General features: G+C 44.8%; 1 protein-coding gene and 1 pseudogene across 2 annotated transcripts in view; both read right to left on the minus strand.

Annotated features, from left to right (window-relative positions):
• LOC144798472 (short-chain dehydrogenase/reductase family 42E member 1-like) overlaps window positions 1–12,974 on the minus strand; it is a 29,635-nt gene extending 16,661 nt beyond the window's left edge. Inside the window, exons 1-2 of one of the 2 annotated variants that reach the window (XR_013603545.1) lie at window positions 12,850–12,974; window positions 11,426–11,935 (exon numbers count right to left, since the gene is read on the minus strand). The gene's annotated coding sequence lies outside the window, so the exon portion shown is untranslated. Of the gene's footprint in view, window positions 1–11,425; window positions 11,936–12,849 lie in introns of those variants that run through there. The other variant, XM_078669370.1, reaches the window with a different exon arrangement.
• Window positions 12,975–14,385: 1,411 nt separating this feature from the next.
• Window positions 14,386–15,950, minus strand: part of LOC144797999 (adenylyltransferase and sulfurtransferase MOCS3 pseudogene) — a 33,583-nt pseudogene continuing 32,018 nt past the window's right edge.

Here is a 15,950-nt window from a genome sequence, read left to right on the forward strand (position 1 = left end):
CTCTGCGATTTCATTGCCTGTACGCGCACGTCCAGCACGGCGCCGTGCACATCTCCTGTCCCACATTCAGAGCAAGTCAGCCTTTCGAAATCGCACCCACACAGAGACACACACACACACATACACATGCATAGCTACACACACACACACGCGCGCGCACACACACACACACCCCCCACCACCACCACCACTCACAGGCTCTCACACACAGCCACGCGCACCCCCCCACCACTCACACACGCGCGCACACACATGAACACAGACACACACACACACACACACATATATATCCCCCCTCCACTCACCGGGCTCTTTTGCTACAGGCTCCGCACTCCCCTGGTGTTTTCTCGGCCTCCTCACCACTCGCGGGGCTTCCCTCATGCCTGGGAGCCCCGCGTTAACGCTGCTCTCCGTGGGCCGGGCTTCCCGCAAAAAGCGGAAGTCCCACCCCACGACGTGACGCTCACGAACTTCCGAAATGGTGAATAGTTAAAAAATAGGAGGAGGTTACACATAGGCGTCGTAGTAAATATACATGTGAGTAAATTTAGGTGTGTATATTTACCTTTGTGAATTGGTCGCCCTATCTTTATGACCACACATAACTTGCCCTGTATTATACAAAAGTGGCATATGTCTTTGAAGGTACACTTTTGACGAATTAGTCTTTGTAAATCACATATTTTACGCATGTGTGAGTCCTGAATTATTTAAGGTTTATGTCTATGTCTATTCTGTCAAAAATGTTTGGATCGAACCCTTAGCTTGTCAACAACGTTTTCCGGATGCGTGGGAAGGAAGGATGGCTTCACTTAAAAATGTAAAACATATTAATAGTTTGCAGTCGTACTCCATTTTCAACATCACATGCTTCGCTGCAGTTCCACCTACCAGCGCGCACTGCTTTCAGTAAAGCAGGATTTTCCTTAAGAGTTGCCAGATGACACACACAAACAGTGGGGCCCTTTGTGCTGCCAGTCAGCAACGCTTGCAGACATTACAGCAGACAACCAAGAACCTGTTCACATAGTGCTCGATTCTTCACTCTTGCAACTTGAAAGTACTGAGAAAATAGGAGCCTCTCATTTAGTGGGGCTTGCTATCTCGATCTTGGAGCGATGAAAGGCCGATCTAGCAGTTGTATTGAGGTTTGACTCCACAACCTACATTTTAGGATTTTTCATATTCATGAAACTCAAGCATTACCACTAAGCTGTCTGATCTTTTGAACGAGCAACCGACAAAACATTAGACAGCAAAAATGAGCACCATTCAGAGTATAGACAGCCATCCAAACTCTTATGAGCTGCAGTTACACCCTACTGCATGGATTTGCTCTGCTCAGCTACAGTGCCGCCAACAAGCACTGCTAAAGTCAACAGGCCCGGGTATTTTGTGTAGGTGACTGCTTTTTAATTATTAGGTGAATGTGTGTCTGTGTCTGTGTTTAGGTCTCGCGTCAGCGAAAGACCTATTGCTGCCGGCTTGCTGGGAATGTTGGACAGGGGATTGACAGGCGCTTTCCCTCAGCGATTTCATAGCCTGTACGCGCACGTCCAGCATGGCGCCGTGCACATCCCCTGTCCCACATTTAGAGCAAGTCAGACTTTCGAAATCGCACGCACACAGAGACACACATACACACGCACAGCTACACACACGCACACGTGCGCACACACGCACCCCCACCACTCACGGGCTCACGCACACACACAGCCACGCGCGCACCCCCCACAACTCACACACATATCCCCCCCTACACTCACTGGGTTCTTTTGCTAAGGCTCCGCACTCCCCTGGTGTTTTCTCCACTGCCTCCCACACGTGGGTGTTCCCTCACGCCTGGGAGCCCCGCGTCACCGCTGCTCTCCGTGGACCGGGCTTCGCGCAAAAAGCGGACGTCCCGCCCCACGACGTGACTCTCCCAAACTTCCGGTAAGCTGTTCCTAATTAGCCAGATGATTATATTAAATTTAAGATTATGTGAAGAGTAAGTAGCCCGCAGTACGTGGGGTGCAAAGCCCTGTGTGCCACCTTTGATGGTTTATATGAACCGGGCTAGTTTGTTTATTATTATCCGATGTTGATTATAGAATGCAAGTTGAAAACTTGTTGCCGTATCTAAACCATGTTCAGCACATGAAATATAGGTGTATATATAATACCACCATAAAGCAAGCTTACTTTAATAACACCATATTTCCCTGCTCTGTATCCTTCCTCCTATGCAGAAATAGTATTTTGATTAATGGTACACCCGCTGCTGGGAAGAAGAAAAAAACTGGAGATGTGTTTCAAAACCAAATTAACAACGAAATCTAAATCTCTCCCCGGCCCCCTCTTCGAGAAAGTAGATTAACCGTAGTGTTTGACATTGTAAGCACCATAATTTCAAATGTATTGCTGTGATCAGATTGTCAGGAAGGGAGTGGTTCAACGTCATCATTAGTCTCCCCTTCAGGTCCATTGAATGAGCGCTGTTTGGTGGGCCGAAAGCACTCCTGCTACCTTTCAATATTTCAACTCAAATTCTTTGGGCTCTCATTCTTTTCAGTTTTATTTGCATACAATAACTTGTCATCCAATGTCGTTCTTTATTTAGCAGTTTAATTGTGCCTAGGAACTTAACGTTGGGAACAACGCCTAAATGAATACCCTACTCCCATATCTTTTAGGAAACGTGCAATTTTAAACGTTTTTCTTTGGCTCACCATTATTCCTAACTTTTCTGCACCAGATTTAGAAATGGATAAGATACAAGAATCCTAAAAGAAAACCGGAAGGCTACATTTCGTGGCTAGAGAGTGAGTTACCCACCTTTTTCGAATGCCTTTGATTGCGCTGGCTTTGTTGTTTGATAGCAACATAACAAGTATTTGTAAAGCTCACGTTCACCCAAGGTTATCTTGGTGCTGAATAACATGTTTGTTACGCTACTCAATGGTCCTCATTTTATCGACCTGAACATGTGACTATTGGGTCGAACACAGGCCTCTACAGTGGACGCATTTGTCCACTAAGCCATCAGACCCAGCACACAGCTGCCAGGACCCACAGCAGATAAACTCTTGTGCAATTGCAATATTATTTCAGGTCCCCTAGACGAACTGGGCCTCTTAACACTGTTCTCTATCAAGACCATGTTTCTTAAATGCAAATTGTTTGTTCTTTACAAAAAATGGCGAAGTTTCTTTTAGGGCATAGAAACTCCTTTGGAGGTAAAACGGTTTAGAATATAAAAAGCAAAAAGCCGGCAAATGAGAGTACTTATTCGAGCAGGCAAAATATTACTTTTTGAGGATTAATTAGACTAATAACGTCCATTATGAAATGTTTTCCTTTGAAATTCGAAACCTCTTGATGTCAAAGAAATAGATTTTTCTCCTTAAGCCTAAATGGTGCATTCACTCTTACAATTTCTCAAAATTTAAAAGTGGAAAAAATAAGAGGTACCTTTGCAAATTGAGATATTGTTAAACTATTTCACTTACCCAAAATGAGCAGGGCTCAAGATAAGCTTGAACGTGCACTAGTTTGTATCCCCTTGAAAAACATTTCCTGTAGCCATCTGGCTCGCCTAAAGATTCTGGTCTATTTCAGATTGTCCATATAATAAAGGACATTATTCCTTTAAGTAATTAACCATCTGAATTCAGCAGAGTTCCTTTAAAACTCACATCAACTGTCCTATATCTACTGCTAAAGAAACCTTCCCTGGCTAAAAGTACTTCTGGTCCTTTCAGTGTAGTTTCGGTATATGATCTGAGAACAATTATAATTAACTCTAATGTTAGACCTTTTAGCTGTGTTAGGCAGTTGACCATCTTCTCCAGTAGTTTTATGCTTTCCTCTTTCGCCAGTGGTTTTATGCTTGCTTCTTCTCCAGTGGTTGTAGGACTGCTTCACCCAGAAGACCCTTTTGCAGTGCAAGAATCTTTCCTCTGATCAGAACCAAGCAGCCCAGCCTAGGTCTTTTACACACTAAAAAACAGTTTGCCATTTCTGCAAGAGCCCTCCCTATCTCTCTTGGCTCTTATGCTATAAGAATTTAATATGGCAGTCTCCCTGTATGCCAGTGACAAAAAGCTTATTACCATTCAAGATCTGATTCTTGAATGGATACCTACCTTAATGCTCCTTCGGCTGTAAAATGATGAAGGTGCATAAACCTTTGGGTATTCCTGGGTGTGGCAGAGCTGCATGCAGTGTAGGTCCATGCACACCACAACTTCGCCTTGCTTTGTTGTAATTTTTACATTGTTAATTTTCAAATTTGTTTGCAATTCGCATTGTGCCTTTCGTTTCTGTCTCACTCTCTCCTGCCCCTTCACTGTCTTGGCCTCTCCACTCTTCCTCTATTTCTGTCTCACTCTCTCCTGCCCCTTCCCTGTCTTGGCCTCTCCACTCTTCCTCTGTTTCCGTCTCACTCTCTCCTGCCCCTTCACTGCCTTGGCCTCTCCACTCATACACTATTTCCGTTTCACTCTCTCCTGCCCCTTCACTGTCTTGGCCTCTCCACTCTTCCTCTATTTCCGTCTCACTCTCTCCTGCCCCTTCCCTGTCTTGGCCTCTCCACTCTTCCTCTGTTTCCGTCTCACTCTCTGCTGCCCCTTCCCTGTCTTGGCCTCTCCACTCTTCCTCTATTTCCGTCTCACTCTCTCCTGCCCCTTCCCTGTCTTGGCCTCTCCACTCTTCCTCTGTTTCCGTCTCACTCTCTCCTGCCCCTTCACTCTATGTATCTATCTATCCCCCTCACTCTATCTATCTATCTACCTATCGCCCTCACTCTATCTATCTATCTACCTATCGCCCTCACTCTATCTATCTACCTATCGCCCTCACTCTATCTATCTATCTATCACCCTCACTCTATCGCCCTCACTCTATCTCTCTATCTATCGCCCTCACTCTATCTCTCTATCTATCGCCCTCACTCTATCTACCTATCGCCCTCACTCTATCTATCTATCTACCTATCGCCCTCACTCTATCTATCTATCTACCTATCGCCCTCACTCTATCTATCTACCTATCGCCCTCACTCTATCTATCTATCTACCTATCGCCCTCACTCCATCTATCTATCTACCTATCGCCCTCACTCCATCTATCTATCTACCTATCGCCCTCACTCTATCTATCTATCTACCTATCGCCCTCACTCTATCTATCTATCTACCACCCTCACTCTATCTATCGACCTCACTCTATCTATCTATCGACCTCACTCTATCTATCTATCTACCTATCGCCCTCACTCTATCTCTCTATCGCCCTCACTCTATCTATCTATCTACCTATCGCCCTCACTCTATCTATCTACCTATCGCCCTCACTCTATCTATCTATCTACCTATCGCCCTCACTCTATCTATCTATCTACCACCCTCACTCTATCTATCGACCTCACTCTATCTATCTATCTATCGACCTCACTCTATCTATCTATCGACCTCACTCTATCTATCTATCGACCTCACTCTATCTATCTATCTATCGCCCTCACTCTATCTCTCTATCGCCCTCACTCTATCTATCTACCTATCGCCCTCACTCTATCTATCTATCTACCTATCGCCCTCACTCTATCTATCTATCTACCACCCTCACTCTATCTATCGACCTCACTCTATCTATCTATCTATCTATCGACCTCACTCTATCTATCTATCGACCTCACTCTATCTATCGACCTCACTCTATCTATCTATCGCCCTCACTCTATCTCTATCGCCCTCACTCTATCTCTCTCACTCTATCTCTCTATCGCCCTCACTCTATCTCTCTATCGCCCTCACTCTATCTCTCTATCGCCCTCACTCTATCTCTATCGCCCTCACTCTATCTATCTATCTACCACCCTCACTCTATCTATCGACCTCACTCTATCTATCTATCTATCGACCTCACTCTATCTATCTATCTACCTATCGCCCTCACTCTATCTATCTATCTACCACCCTCACTCTATCTATCGACCTCACTCTATCTATCTATCGACCTCACTCTATCTATCTATCGACCTCACTCTATCTATCTATCGACCTCACTCTATCTATCTACCTATCGCCCTCACTCTATCTATCTACCTATCGCCCTCACTCTATCTATCTATCTACCACCCTCACTCTATCTATCGACCTCACTCTATCTATCTATCTATCGACCTCACTCTATCTATCTATCGACCTCACTCTATCTCTCTATCGCCCTCACTCTATCTCTCTATCGCCCTCACTCTATCTCTCTATCGCCCTCACTCTATCTCTCTATCGCCCTCACTCTATCTCTCTATCGCCCTCACTCTATCTCTATCGCCCTCACTCTATCTATCTATCTACCACCCTCACTCTATCTATCGACCTCACTCTATCTATCTATCTATCGACCTCACTCTATCTATCTATCGACCTCACTCTATCTATCGCCCTCACTCTATCTCTCTATCGCCCTCACTCTATCTCTCTATCGCCCTCACTCTATCTCTCTATCGCCCTCACTCTATCTCTCTATCGCCCTCACTCTATCTCTCTATCGCCCTCACTCTATCTCTCTATCGCCCTCACTCTATCTCTATCGCCCTCACTCTCTCTCTATCCATCGCCCTCACTCTCTCTCTATCCATCGCCCTCACTCTATCTCTCTATCGCCCTCACTCTATCTCTCTATCGCCCTCACTCTATCTCTCTATCGCCCTCACTCTATCTCTCTATCGCCCTCACTCTCTCTCTATCCATCGCCCTCACTCTCTCTCTATCCATCGCCCTCACTCTCTCTCTATCCATCGCCCTCACTCTCTCTCTATCCATCGCCCTCACTCTCTCTCTATCCATCGCCCTCACTCTCTCTCTATCCATCGCCCTCACTCTCTATCTATCCATCGCCCTCACTCTCTATCTATCCATCGCCCTCACTCTCTCTCTATCCATCGCCCTCACTCTATCTATCCATCGCCCTCACTCTATCTATCCATCGCCCTCACTCTATCTATCCATCGCCCTCACTCTATCTATCCATCGCCCTCACTCTATCTATCCATCGCCCTCACTCTATCTATCCATCGCCCTCACTCTATCTATCCATCGCCCTCACTCTATCTATCCATCGCCCTCACTCTATCTATCCATCGCCCTCACTCTATCTATCCATCGCCCTCACTCTATCTATCCATCGCCCTCACTCTATCTATCCATCGCCCTCACTCTATCCATCGCCCTCACTCTATCCATCGCCCTCACTCTATCCATCGCCCTCACTCTATCCATCGCCCTCACTCTATCCATCGCCCTCACTCTATCCATCGCCCTCACTCTATCCATCGCCCTCACTCTATCCATCGCACTCACTCTATCCATCGCACTCACTCTATCCATCGCACTCACTCTATCCATCGCACTCACTCTATCCATCGCACTCACTCTATCCATCGCACTCACTCTATCCATCGCACTCACTCTATCCATCGCACTCACTCTATCCATCGCACTCACTCTATCCATCGCACTCACTCTATCCATCGCACTCACTCAGCACCAATACTCAGGGGCACAACAGCATCAATCTGTGCAACCATCAACAACAAATGGTTCAAATATGTTCTCTCAATGTCTCAAACTTTATTACAAATGTCACAAAAAGATGTTAATATTTCACTTCTGTTCTTGGATTTTTATCACAATAAAATACAGTTAACACAATCTTCACAAAAGTTATTTACAAAAGTTCAAGCTATTGATATTATAAATTACAATAACTTTTGTTTAAGTATTAATTATTTTAAAAAAATAAAAGCCATTGTTATTTGTAATAGCAATACATCTAAGTCACGTAAATACAACACATATTGCATTACAAATGCTATAGGTGTCACATTTGCGAAAGTTATAACTATTGGCATTGCAAATGACAAAGCTATTAATTTAGCTATTTTCAAAACCAACAGAGAAATAAAAAAATTGTCATTTACAATACCAATAGCTCAAAATTTCCTAATGCAAGACCTATTGCATTGCAAATGCTTGTTCTTTTAATGGGCAGCAATGCTTAAAAGGTTTCAGGTGAGACATTGCGGCTGCCTTTTCTGTCCTATTTTAGGCTGCCCTGTTTAATATGTGGCACGCTAAACTTTGGTGTGGATTTTCCATCCGTTTTATTGCCTCACTTACCGGAGTGAATCGCTTTTGCTACACCTCAAGGTTTGCCCTTAAGCACCTCACTATCGGGTTTCATTGGGGCTCAGCAGGGCAGACGTATCCCTGCCAGCCTGTTTCTGCTCCTCCTTTGACGGTGGTTCCCTGCTCAGAGTGCCGGGTTGCATAGCACAAATAACCATGTCGCGATTGAGCAGGGCAGCCATACTGAATGTGGGCAAATTCACCAGTGCTTCTGGGTCTCGGTCTGGTTGCACTATTACTAGTCCGTCCCATTTGTACTCAGGATACCACATTAGTGCTTAGCCCGTTTGGACATCTTCACATCAGACAATGACGGACATTCGAGCCAGACTCGAGCTGATGCTAAGGAGGTGGTATTCCCCGAATATTTGCAGTGCACTTCCAAGGTTACTGCGAATGGCACTGTGGGGGAAGGTTAACACGATCATAATAATGCACAAGCTTGTTTTGGTACAGAGCAGAGCAGTCCCTGTCTCCACGGAAAATAACTGACAATTTTTATTAGTTGAAGTTTGTTGGGGGTTGCCTTACTATGTCGTCTGGTGGTTTCCATTCGGTCTCATTCAAGTCGCCCTTCACTCCATTATTCAGACTGGTTTTATTATCATTCCATGGGCCGATGTTTACATTGTCCTGCGAGTGGGTGTTATGCATGATTAACTAGAAATGCACAATCGTCATGGGCCTGGTAGCTCAGTTGGTTGCGCTTGGTGCCAACAACTCCTCAGTCGACTATCTAATAATCGCAGAGCAATGAATGTGGGTGAAAAGTGCACTCTAATAATACTTTAATCAATTTAACTCGGTATGTGACATAAGGTTAGTCAGATTGTGTCACTGGTCATTGTAAAATTGAGTGTGAACATATTTTTAGGCATTCTATGTTATTATTCTGTGATCACTTTTGGGCACAGAGCGTCCTTTCAGTGTATGAGACAACAGAGTTAATCGGTTTCTTAAAAGTCAACATGGAAACACTATCACAGTCGATGTATTGTATAAATTGGTTAAATAATGTTCCCTCCATGCTTCACAGAGAAATGTATTGTTGTTATTTTGAAATTATGTATAAGCCAACATGTGCATCTTTTGAATATGCTCCCTTTTTTTCTCTTTTCCACAGAATACCCCTGATGAAGGGACTATAAGTCCCGAAATGCATTGGGTTCAATGAATTGAGATCACAATGTGATAAATTATGTATTTGCATTATGTGTAAATCTTATGCTTATTTTCATTTTGGAATCAATTATTTTGAATTATTGGTGTAACTAACATGAAGATGATGTTGAATTATTTGAATAAGAAGTATTAAAATACTAAAAGCTGAAAATGTTTCAATTACGTTGTTGCATGTTGGAGTCCTAGCAGCCAGGGTGGGGAGAGGCCACTTTCATCATAATAATCGCAGAGGCCATTGTATATTTCGTAAATCATTTAATATTCCCCTATTTCCATTCTACTAACAGTTTGGTAGTTGGCACGGTAACTGCGGCACCAGTTTCGACCGCAGCAAGGTGCAACATCCTTTGGTTTTGGGCAAATCAATTACTCTTCCATCTTTTCAATGTCTTTAATAAATAACTACGGGCCTACATTTACTTGCGGTGCAGTTGAGTGTTATGTTTGGTTTGAGTCCTACTATTGGGCACACCCTATTAATATGTGATCCTGGGCAATTCAGGTGAACTTTATCTGTCTTTTACTTCTTTATTTTATTTTTTTAAATAAAAGGCATACGGGCATACCCTTCAGGGCATACTGCCATTTAAGTTCGTAGCTGGGCGAATCAATTTGACTTTGGTTTCATTAAAGCAGTCATTATGTGTAGTCGAAGTCGACATTGAGCTGCACATTCACAATTATTGGCCTTGCAAAATACTGTGTTATGGCGGCATGCACTTTGGGGAGAGTGGGGGGGTAGGCTATAAATTGAAAAGAAGGGGTTAGTTAGCACATCGAGCTAATGCAGTTTTCAGTTAACTGTATTGCCCGATTAGCTGTGAAAGTATTTTAGCTGAAAGTTCTGGCTTTTACTTACTGAATTCATGGCCCAGTTACAGCAAGGTCAAAGGGGGTTGCAGTATGCCTCAAATTGAGTATACAGTTAGTACGATGTCTTTTAAATAACCAGGGCAGATGAACCAGAGTATGTGTGTATGTCTGGTCAGTGCTGAGGGTGAGCAGCCGTTCACCAGCCATGGGGAGACAGTGGGCTGCTTACGAGCGCTGTGGACAGGCTTCTCAAGCAAACCTTGTGCATTTTGGGTCATTGTACTTGTATGGAACTTATGTAATTACACTTCAGCAGCTCAAGTCAATCACTGATGGTTGTACTGTTGAGGTCCTGGACACTCAGCTGAAGGGTAAGGTTTCTAGCCCAAACATCAATTAACTTCTCTAGTGGGGAGGATGTGCCATTAGGGTCCGAGCTCCCGACTTAGAAAATGGGGAACGGGCTTCGAGTCTCTGTGCAGTCTCAACAGACTGCAATTCTGCGAAAATGCCTCAACAATCAATAGTTCCTTGTGTAATGTATTTGGCGCACATGGAAAGCACGTCAAGTTCGGGGTATATAAAACTGTAAAAGTATCAAGTAATACTGATCTGTTAGAAAATTAAATGCTTCCCTAAAATTAAAACAAAATCAGTGGGAAACACTGCATATTTAAATTGACACTACAATGTTAACATTACCTGGTACCGCGCTTTATATCCCCTACTCTTCTTCATTTTAAAATGAAATGCTTCCCCAAAATAAATGTTTTCCCATTTAATAAATGGTGTATACTTCTGCATTACCATGTGGTGATTCCTATAGTTGTGATAATCAATACGGTTTGTTTACTGGACAGTTGCTTGGCTATTATGAAGTACAAACTAAAGACAATGCCCAGAATACACCATTCCTCACTGTAAAAAGAATAAAGCAGCATTTTAGACGGTTTTATTTTTAATAAATAAATTGCATCTATCTGAGCTAGCTGCAAGTTTGCGAACCAGGGCCTGCAACTTTCTTTCCATGATTAATAGTCATAAAAGAAAGTTTGTGGTTCAGATTTGTGCCCTGGGACAACTTGTATATTTTGCTTTAAAAACAGAGATGCTGGGGAAGCACTCATTTCATGAGAATATGGGCATGAGCATGCATTGTCGTTTAAAAATAAAATAATGCACATAATGAAACTAGGATTACCACCATTCCAAATACCAGCCATTTGTTATTGTTTTAATAGGCTGCAAATGCCCAGACATGAAAGGAAATCCTATGCATTCATTTGTAAAATAACTTTTCTCCATTTGTTGATTTGATAATAAAGAAGGAGGGGCATTCTGTTGCAGTATTTTTATAGTGCTTGCCAACATTACCCAATATGTGGCACTGAAGCATTGACTTACAATAGTCAGCAAGGTATGGCATGTGTAGGGCAGGTGGTTGGAAGTGTTTTATTTGGTTTGTGATCCTATGTGGGAAGCATTTTTTTTATTGTTTTTCCCGGTGAACCTCCAAAATAATCTTAAAGTAAAGGACACAGGGCGTGGGGGACTCTTGCACGAGTTGCTTGGCCTTTAGTTAGTAGCTCACAACATTTTTCACCGATCCAAAGTAGCTCTCACTACAGAAAAGGTTGGAGACCCCTGGCCTAGCCAATGCCGCCTTTCTTCACGACCTCCCACAACGTCGACAGTCAATGCAGTTCTTCCAATGTAGCTGGAGCCTCCTTGGCTCCCCGCGCCCGCTTTGGTGGCATCTTCGCCCTCTAAATAAAGTAAAAGAAAATGAACAGGCGCCTGTTGCATTCTTCCCCTTTGCCCTCTTGACGGGCCTTGCCTGAAGCGCTTGGCTCGCTCCCCCTGTCCACCCCATTACGCATAACCCCTTTGGGTACACCATGGCCGCCTCCCTGCACCCACACTCCCCACTGTGCGTGCCTATCACCCTTTTGACGCCGAGCCTAACCCCTCTGCCGTCTCTGCGCCATAATTCTGAGCTCAAATACTCCCTTCCACCTGAGGTAATTAGCGAGAATCGAAGAACCTCTATAATACATTTGTGCACTTCCCTATCCCTAGCCCCATATTATTTGTCTAACTAAATTCTTCTTTTAACGCATGCCCTCATTGTGCACATGTCTACCACATCCCCCTTCCACAGCATAGTCCTGAGTTTCGCCGTTGTAACTGTCTAAATAAATCTCTTTTATTGCCGCACAACGTTGTGCACCAGGCCGTTACATCACGCAGCCATGCGCTTTCCGCCCGTTGACCATTCTTGCTTATACGTCTTGAATCCTTCCCCTGCATAACCTGTACCTTCCCGTCTGCAGCTCACTATTCCCTGCGCAGGCAAATTATGGCTCAAATCGGTGCACCAATGCCCGTTACCTCGCTGAGTCTTTGTTTCCCTGATCGTGCTCCCTGGCCCCACCCTCACCTTACTAGGCATTCCCAGTGCAGTGTGAACCGTTAGCCTCACCGCACCCCATCAGCTCATTTTTTGTGCAGGCTGCCGCTACCCTGCATAGCGCTACCGCTCTCTCCATTCCCCCGAGAGTGGCCCCCCCTCCACAGATCACTTCATTCAACCCGCACACCACGCCTCATAGGCTTCAAACAAAGTGCGCCAATCCATAAAAAATTGCCTGCACACTTGCGCACACACACATATACTTACCCTAAAATCACTACGCAGAATGGCCCCTCAACTGAATGCCCGATCGATCGGACGCCGCCCTCCGCAATTCTTTCCAGTTCCTGTCCTCCGGACAACGCTATGAGGAGACAAAGAGGGCTTTCTCCTGAGCTCTAGGTCCTTTATCTCCTTGCATTCTGGGAGGGCTGCCTGCACCTAGTTACCGCCCCTCCACATTCCTGCACTATTGACGACTCCCCTTTTTCGCCGCCACCTTTCAACCGGAAGTCGACTCCCGCCAGAGCTGCCACTAAGGACCCCCGTTTCTAGGCGTGGGGGGGAGGGGCTACCATTTCCTGCCTAATTAACCCACAACTCCATAACACATACCCACCCTAAACCCTAATAACACCCTTGCAACCCAAAACTCATACCCGCCTAAACCCTAAAAATACCCTCGCCACCCAAAACCCATACCCACTCCTAACCCTCAAAACACCAGTTCCTCAAAACATCCGTAGTCTCGCGGTCCTTCGTTGCCCAGAATGCACCATGTTGCAATATGAATGTCCAAAATGTACTGCAGTGCGTGCTGTTAAAGTTCTTCCAATACATTCAGCACTGCAGCCACAGATGTAGTATCTGCATTTGACAGCACTACTATTTGTGGCGTTGCAGATCGCTGCCACAATTCCCAGTGTCTTTTTAGTGCTCGCGCCTCAAGATGATAAGAGGAAAACATCACCTCTAACCTCCCTTTCTCGCTGCCACAGGGATACCTTTAACTCAGGAAAGTCCCTTTCTTTATCTGAGTGGAGGCCAGCAGATCAGGCTCACAACCCGGCTGCACACACAGCAAACAATCAATTTCTCCGACTTGGCTGAGCCCTAGACCCTGCAGGGTGGTTTCAGCTACGCAAGCATGGAGAGTCCTGTTATTATACAGAAAACAGGATGCTGAAACTCTACTTGAGGACACAAGCACTTTATTAACATAAAGGGGGCGGCGGCGGCACCAGACGTGTTTCGGCTCCCAATGAGCCTTATTGATAGGTAGGAAAACCAAATCCCATTTGACCCCAGCTGTTGCCAGATCCACGTGACTCCGTAGGCTCGAGGTCCTTCGATGCTCAGAATGCACCGGTATACAACCTTTACAATGCAACTTGTACCACGCAGTGCCTTTACGACGCAACTATTACAACGCATTGCGGTGGGGGGGCACTCTAGGATAGGGAATAGGTTTAATTTACAGTCCAACACCTTCCCTACTATCCACGGGGACTGGAGTTGGTATAGTAAATTAAACTATTCACTATCCAGCGCCCCAAAGCACTATGAGTTGTAATGGTATGCGTTGTAAAACTCGCCTTGTAAAAGCATGCGATGTAAAAGCATGCGTTGTAATGTCATACATCCGCACTGCACCCACGGATGTAAGTATCTGCATTTCATGGCACTTCTATTTGTGGTGTTGCAGATCGCTGCCACAATTCCCAATATCTTTTTAGTGTTCACTCCCCAAGTCGATAAGAGTAAAACATCACCTCTCACCTCTCTTTCTTGCCTAGTGAATACTTACTTTTTCATTGGTAAAGGCATATTCATAGAAAACAAAGTCATAGTAAAGACATTTGTTGTAAAGACACTTTTGTTGTAAAGGCCATACATGGTTACACTACTGTTGTAAAGGTTGTTTCCTTTCTGCGGGTCATTCCCCAATTTGCAAATACCATACATTGGAAAAGGTACTTCTCTATTGACCAACTGTTTCTCTTGTTTCATTTCCTGTCTTAGAAGGTGTATGTAATCTATTTTTTCTTCCAACTAACTTAAGGGAATGTGACTGAATGAGGGAGGTGGCAGATGTCCACCTCAGTTTGTGGCCGCACGTGCAAAAGAAAACGAGTGACCTTGTCATCCATTACCTTCTTTAGATTCCGGTGGTGATAGTCTTTCTTGCAGAGACAGCAAACGCAAAGACCTGCACCTATCAGATGCTTATGAGCCATCTTGTAGACCTTGCACAGATGGAGTACCATCATAGATATCACAGCCAGTTTTTATGACCATCTTGATATTACAAAAATGCTCATCTATAGCGTCAAACATCATCAAAACATGGCTAAAGGAGGAGCCCATTCCCGAAAGCATCTGTAATATTTCCAGAGCCTGCATCAGGCCCACAATTCCAGGGAAGACGCCAAGCACTACACCATCTGCACAATTAGTCAATATGTCACAGCTGGAGGGGGTTTTGGACAAAGGCATCGGTAGCAAGGACCCCCCATTACACTGTGAGCTGTGCTTCCAACCTAAGGGCACTGGCAGAGACTAGTGCCTTGTCCATGTAATGCATGCATCATTGATGAGTTAAGTGATAGGAACATAATCTAAACATTCAGCAATATTGACATACAGCTCAACTAGCTTTAATGTCTAGTATTTAAAGTCATATGGTAAGGAACGTATTCTGCAGATTAATTCAAACATTTTAGTGCTGATGCCTCAGACACAGATTTAGATGTGCCTTGCTTGTTCTCTGAATGCAAAACCTGGCTGTGCAGATTGCTCAATTCAACAACATCATGATCCACAAGACCTAGTCGGCTAATGCCTGAAGCAGCCAGGTATTGGGCAAGAACAGAAGAGTTTGCAAGACAGAACTGCCCTTTATCACCAAGCCTTGGAATAACGAGCTGACTACTATACTGCCATATATCCTCATTCATTAGGCTGGACTTTGCTTTTGTAGAGGACAATTCTGCCAGTGGATGACGTACAAATGATAGAGATTAACTAAAGGTAGACTCCTCTTGCAACTGCCTACGTCTCTCTCCAAGTGCATTCACCTCTTTTTCTCAGTGGTGGCTCCTCCGCAATGGCGGAGGGGCGGTGCCCTACTACCTGGCACAGAGTGAGCAAAGGAAAACTTTCGTTTGCCAGCGAGTGCATGGAGGGGCGAGGCAGGGGTAGGTGGAGGAGTGCCTGTGCACTCCATTAGTGCTCATGTGTGTTTGGCCATCCATCTCACGCTGACCAAAACACACATGCGCCTTTAGGTGTCTCCAGCGCGGTTGCATTCAGCAGCCCGGCTGGAGAAACCCCACAGACTCCCTGGTCTGAGCAGGGCATCTTTTCAG

Source organism: Lissotriton helveticus, chromosome 12 (genome assembly GCF_964261635.1).
Source record: "Lissotriton helveticus chromosome 12, aLisHel1.1, whole genome shotgun sequence".
NCBI classification, from domain to species: domain Eukaryota; kingdom Metazoa; phylum Chordata; class Amphibia; order Caudata; family Salamandridae; genus Lissotriton; species Lissotriton helveticus.